This window comes from Salvelinus alpinus, chromosome 24 (genome assembly GCF_045679555.1).
Source record: "Salvelinus alpinus chromosome 24, SLU_Salpinus.1, whole genome shotgun sequence".
NCBI lineage: Eukaryota > Metazoa > Chordata > Actinopteri > Salmoniformes > Salmonidae > Salvelinus > Salvelinus alpinus.
Window position 1 is genome coordinate 11010301 of NC_092109.1, and position 6811 is coordinate 11017111.

Genomic DNA, 6811 nt, shown 5'->3' on the forward strand with positions numbered 1-6811 from the left:
ACTGGACGCCTGGACTGAGCACCGGCGCAGAGGAAGGCTCCGGCCATGGAGCAGGACTGGACGTCGTGCCTGGACTGAGCACCGGCGCAGGAGAAGGCTCCGGCCATGGAGCGGGACTGGACCCCGTGCCTGGACTGGGCATCGGCGCAGTGGAAGGCTCCGGCCATGGCACCGGCGCAGGAAGCTCCGGGCCGTGGACCATCACTGGAGGCTCCGGACCGTATACCGTCACTGGAGGCCCTGAATTGTGAACCGTCGCTGTTAGCTCTGAATTGTGAACCGTCGCTGTTAGATCTGGTCTGTGAACCGTCGCTGGAGGTTCCGGGCTGTAGAGCGTCTCTGGAGACTCCGGACTGTACACACGCACTGGTGGACGAGTGCAGGGAGCCGGCACAGGACGTACCGGGCTGGGAAGGCGCACTGGAGGCCTGGTGCGTGGAGCCGGCACAGGTTGCACCGGACTGATGACACGCTCCTCAGGGCGAGTGCGGGTAGCCGGCACAGGACGTACCGGATTGGGGAGGCGCACTGGAGGCCTGGTGCCGGCACAGGTTGCACCGGAATGATGACACGCTCTTCAGGGTGAGTGCGGGGAGCTGGCACAGGACGTACCGGACTGGGGAGGTGCACTAGAGGCCTAGTGCGTGGAGCCGGCACAGGTTTCACCGGACTGATGACACGCAGTTCAGGGCAAGTGCGGGGAGCCGGCACAGAACGTATTGGGCTGGGAAGGTGCACTGGAGGCCTGGTGCATGGAGCCGGCACAGGTTTCACCGGACTGATGACACGCTCTTCAGTGCGAGTGCGGGGAGCCGGCACAGGACGTATCGGGCTGGGAAGGCGCACTAGAGGCGCCTGGTGCGTGGAGCCGGCACAGGTTTCACCGGACTGATGACACGCTCTTCAGGGCGAGTGCGGGGAGCCGGCACAGGACGTACCGGACTGGGCACGCTGGACGTACCTCCTGGGCACGCTGCTTGGTCCTGTAATGGTGGGATATTCTGTCACTACCGTCGTATAAATAATTGGACCAAGGCGCAGCGTGAGTAGAGTTCCACATTTTAATAATAGTGAAACTTCCAAAACAACAAATATATAACGATCGTGAAAAATGTAGCGCACATATGCACTCATACAAAACAATATCCCACATCGCAGGTGGGAAAAAGGACACACTAAGTATGATCCCTAATTAGAGGTAACGGTTATCAGCTGCCTCCAATTGGGAACCATACACACACACCAACATAGAAACACAATACCTAGAAACCCCCTCAGTCACGCCCTGACCTAAAACACCATAGAGAACCCTGAGGGCTCTCTATGGTCAGGGCGTGACAGACAACCATTAGGGCATAGGCTTACCCGCCATTTTGTCCACCCGTCTGCTTTTGACGCTCTTGTCAAAGACAGTCTGTGCTCTTGTATTAAAAAATAGATGGGATGCGTTCAAAGGGCCAGGGTTCTAGTTCCTTAATACACCCAAACTAAAACAAAATTAACGTAACAAGTTCTAACTCCCTCTCCAAGCTCCGGGGCCTGAGAGGGTGGTACTGCTCGTGCAAGTACATCATGTAAATCCTTTGCCGAAAAATCCTTCAGTCCCAGGAACCGCTCTGCCACATCCACAATAACGTCCATCCTTCTGGACCTCTTCTCCACCGTGCCATTGATGTTAGTCAGTCACAATTTACCCATGACGCATCACCGTTTTAATGCTCTCGAACAATGCCATGGATTCAAGGCTCTGGCAAAGATTTGTATAACTGCTCCATGTGTGGCTCTGGTGGTTGACTGTACCTGAAAAGGTAAGCTATACATATACAGTACTTCATCATGCCAACTAATTAGCTCCAGCTTTCTGTTTCCGCAAAACTACTAAGAAAACATTGCAGTACATTCAGTATTCTACATGACATGGCTAATGACAAAGATGGTGGTATGGCACTGTTCCTCTGCTAATAATCAGAGGAGCCCAAATACACTTACCCACATTTCGTAGTCGAGGGAAGACCATAAATAATCTAGACTTGACTGTGCTTCAAATGCTAGAAAAGATTAAGCAAATGTAAACAATTGGACATGCAACCATCGTTATTTGATTTAAAAGTTCAATCAAAATCAAAAGTCTGACAAGACAGATAGTAAAACACAAAACATCCCCCTGATCGCGTAGAAGATGAGTTAGAGCCTACTAGTCTGAGACCTGACTAAAACCAGACAAACACTAATAAACTGACATTATCCCTGGGTTAATTAAGATGCAGTAATCAAGTCAGTTTCTTTCCCTGACGTCTCTCCACTCTGCTACTATAAATCTTAGCACGGGTCCCAGAATGATCCAACTGATGCTCTGCTTGGTTGTATCGGCATGTGGGGGCTTTGGAACTACAGGAGCTCAACGTAATTGGCCGGGAACATTCTGTAGTGTCCGTCCGGTCTGTGGCCTCCCCACCAATCCTCATCCACCATATCGATCCATCTGAATCAAAGGTGATCTTAGAGTCGTCAGCTGAGGAGAAGATTGAGAGGTGAGAATAGATGGACGAAGGGAAGGAATAGAAAGATGACAGAAAACATGAGAGATGAGAAAATATGGAATGAGAAAAAGAGGTATGTGATTTGAAACCAGAGCTGGGCAACACTCACTGGCTTGGTAGTCATACAGGGCCCTAGTACACAAATTCTGTCCACTGGCCTCCTCTCCCTGCTCCACCACCTGAGAGAGAGATTGTTCAAGTGATTTTCAAGTGATAAGGAGTTAAAGAAAACCTAAAGGCGATTAAAACATTGTATTCATAACACGGCTGAGGGCAACGTCATCCTACTTCATGTAGACTCAGTGTTGGTGTGTCCTGGTAGATACCCTCATAAATGTTCTCATTTGTCTCAGCCAATGGCAGGGGCTCATACACCTCGTCTGGGCCAATGGGCGCCTCTGTACCCGGAACCAGGGTGGCAACGGTTGGCTCGGAGAGATGAAAAAGACCTCCGGCCAGCTGTAGTTTTTAAGCGGTAACAAAGTGAGAGTGGAAATGAGTGCACGTGTGTGAGGCCTACTGTCCTCTAGTGCTGCGTCCTCTGGATCATCAAAATCATCAGACCAGTACTCCTTTTCAGTAAAAGAAGACTGACACACACACAAACATTTTATTTTGACTGAAATTCTGAAAGGGTTAGCGGCGTGCATGCATGTCTGACCTGTTTGTTGGACAGGTGAGGGCGGGCAGCTGGTGACTCAGGCTGTGAGAGCAAAGGAGCAGGGGTTAAAGGGTTATTTATAATAAAGGTGTGTGCATGCATGTCTGACCTGTGGGTTAGACAGGTGAGAGTGGGGCAGCAGTTTTAGGGGTTTCTGGGAACAGGGGTTTCTGGGAGCAGTGGAGCAGGGGTTAAAGGGTTATTTATAATACAGATGTGTGTGTGTGTGTGGGTGCGTGTATTACCTGTGTGTTGGACAAGTGAGAGCAGAGCCGTCGGTGCCTTGGGCCCTGAGAGCAGAGGATCAGGGGTTTCTGGGAGCAGAGGAGCAGGGGTTTCTGGGAGCAGAGGATCAGGGGTTTCTGGGAGCAGAGGATCAGGGGTTTCTGGGAGCAGAGGAGCAGGGGTTTCTGGGAGCAGAGGAGCAGGGGTTTCTGGGAGCAGAGGATCAGGGGTTTCTGGGAGCAGAGGAGCAGAGGAGCAGGGGCTTCTTGGAGAAGTGGAGCAGGGGATTTTGGGGACTGTGGTTCGATTGGCGTCTCTCTCTCTCAGTGGACTTCTGAGACAGAAAGGGGCTCTGCAGATTCCCTGAAAGGGGGGGGATGTGTTATTGATATGTCATAATTATTCATTGAGAACCTTAAAGTCAATAAGTGTTTAATGTTGACTGGTTTTCTAAGTCGATACCCATCTAGCTGGTTTTAATTTTTGTATTTTATTTCACCTTTATTTAACTAGGCAAGTCAGTTAATTTAGGAAAAAAATATTATTTACAATGACGGCCTACCAAAAGGCAAAAGGCCTCCTGCGGGGATGGGGGCTGGGATTAAACATAAGAAAAAATTCAATAAATATCGGACAAAACACACATCATGACAAGAGAGACAATACAACACTACATAAAGAGAGACCTAAGATAACAACATAGCAAGGCAGCAACACATTACAACACAGCATGGTAGCAACATGAAAACAACATGGTAGTAACACAACATGGTAGCAGCACAAAACATGGTACAAACATTATTGGGCACAGACAACAGCACAAAGGGCAACAAGGTAGAGACAACAATATATCACGCAAAGCAGCCACAAATATCAGTAAGAGTGTCCATGATTGAGTCTTTGAATGAAGAGATTGAGATAAAACTGTCCAGTTTGAGTGTTTGTTGCAGCTTGATCCAGTCGTTAGCTGCAACGAACTGAAAAGACGAGCGACCCAGGGATGTGTGCGCTTTCGGGACCTTTAACAGAATGTGACTGGCAGAATGGGTGTTGTATGTGGAGGATGAGGGCTGCAGTAGATATATCTCAGATCGGCGGGAGTGAGGCCCAAGAGGGTTTAATAAATAAGAATCAACCAGTGGGTCTTGCGACAGGTATACAGAGATGACCAGTTTACAGAGGAGTATAGAGTGCAGTGATGTGTCCTATAAGGAGCACTGGTGGCAAATCTGATGGTGTTGCTTATCTATGGGCAATTCCACGATAACTGAATTGCGCCAAGACTCAGAGACCATTGATTTCAAAGCTTAACAAACCATACTCTATGCACAACTACTTTTAACAATTTACATTGAACAGTTTACCTAAAAACAGATTTACTGTAAGAATTGTGCAGATGCAAAAAGTGTGGTAAAATAATTTATGTAAAATCTCCCTCAGTTTTTTTTATGTGACCACGTTTTCCATGATGTCTGCAGAAAGAAGGGGGTGCCAGCCATGACATGACACCTTGAGTTTGAAAAAAATATATTTAGATTCTTGATCTACAGTAAGTGAAGTGGATTTACACCCAGTAACATAATTGAATTATGGGTCCCTGATCTGTACTACACAGAAATACATAATGGATGTGTCACGGCCGTAACAGAAGAGGACCAAGGTGCAGCGTGGTGAGCGTACATTTTCTCTTTATTTGGAAAAAGACGCCGAACAAAACAACAAACACTACAAAAACAAACCGTGAAGCTAAAGGCTATGTGCCCTAAACAAAAGTCAACTTCCCACAAAGAAAGGTGGAAAAAAGGGCTACCTAAGTATGGTTCTCAATCAGAGACAACGATAGACAGCTGTCTCTGATTGAGAACCACACCCGGCCAAACACAAAGAAATAGAAAACATAGAAATAAAGAAACTAGAATGCCCACCCTAGTCACACCCTGGCCTAACCAAAATAGAGAATAAAAGCCTCTCTATGGCCAGGGCGTGACAGGATGTCAATCTCTTCATGGAGATGTATCCTAAATAGGCACACAAATAAAGGTAGAAATATGCAATATCCTCCTTTGCATATCTGGGTATTATTCTACACACTGGCTATTACAAGTCTAAGCCAGGGGAATTGTTTTCAGATGGTCATAACAAGGATCATTTAAATATTTGATTGAATTTTTGGACCCCTTCAGGTATAAAGATAAATAAAAACATTTTGATTAAACATTGAATTTGTCCTTACTGCTATTAGCCCATAGAAACATATTGAGTAAAAGATGCATACATGGAAAAACAGATGGTCAAAAATAAATAAATAAGAAGTTTGTTTCGAAGTGTCTGTCCTGTATCTGAGAGATAAGATCAGGAAATTATATATACAGTACCCGTCAAAAGTTTGGACACACCTACTCATTCAAGGGGTTTTCATTATTTTACTATTTTCTACATTGTAGAATAATAGGGAATACATCAAAACTATGAAATAACACATATGGAATCATGTAGTAACCAAAAAAGTGTTAAACAAAACAAAATAGATTATATATTTGAGATTCTTCAAAGTAGCCACCCATTACCTTGATGACAGCTTTGCACATTCTTGGCATTCTCTCAACCAGCTTCACCTGGAATGCTTTTCCAACATTCTTGAAGGAGTTCCCACAGGTGCTGAGCACTTGTTGGCTGCTTTTTCTTCACTCTGCGGTCCAACTCATCCCAAACCATCTCAATTGGGTTGAGGTCGGGTGATTGTGGAGGCCAGGTCATCTGATGCCGCACTCCATTACTCTCTTTCTTGGTCAAGTAGCCTTACACAGCCTGGAGGTGTGTTGGGTCATTGTCCTGTTGAAAAACAAATGATAATCCCACTAAGTGCAAACCAGATGGGATTTCGTATCCCTGCAGAATTCTGTCGTGCAGTAACGCTCCCCATCCAACCTGACAGAGCTTGAGAGGATCTGAAGAGAAGAATGGGAGAAACTCCCAAAATACAGGTGTGCCAAGCTTATAGCGTCATACCCAAGAAGACTCGAGGCTGTAATCGCTGCCAAATGTGCTTCAACAAAGTACTGAGTAAAGGGTCTGAATACTTATGTAAATGTGATATTTCAGTTTTTTGTATTATAAATTAGTAAAATTTCTACAAATCTGTTTTGCTTTGTCATTATGGGGTATTGTGTGTAAATTGATGAGGGGGGGATCTATTTAATACATTTTAGAATAAGGCTGTAACGTAACAAAATGTGGAAAAAGTCAAGGGGTCTAAACACTTTCCGAATGCACTGTATAACAGTCATAGTATGTTACCGTTACTGAGAATGTTATTGTAGCTGAAGCGGTCTGTTGGTTTATTATGTAGATTTGACTACTTTGAACATCATTACTGACAGTTTTA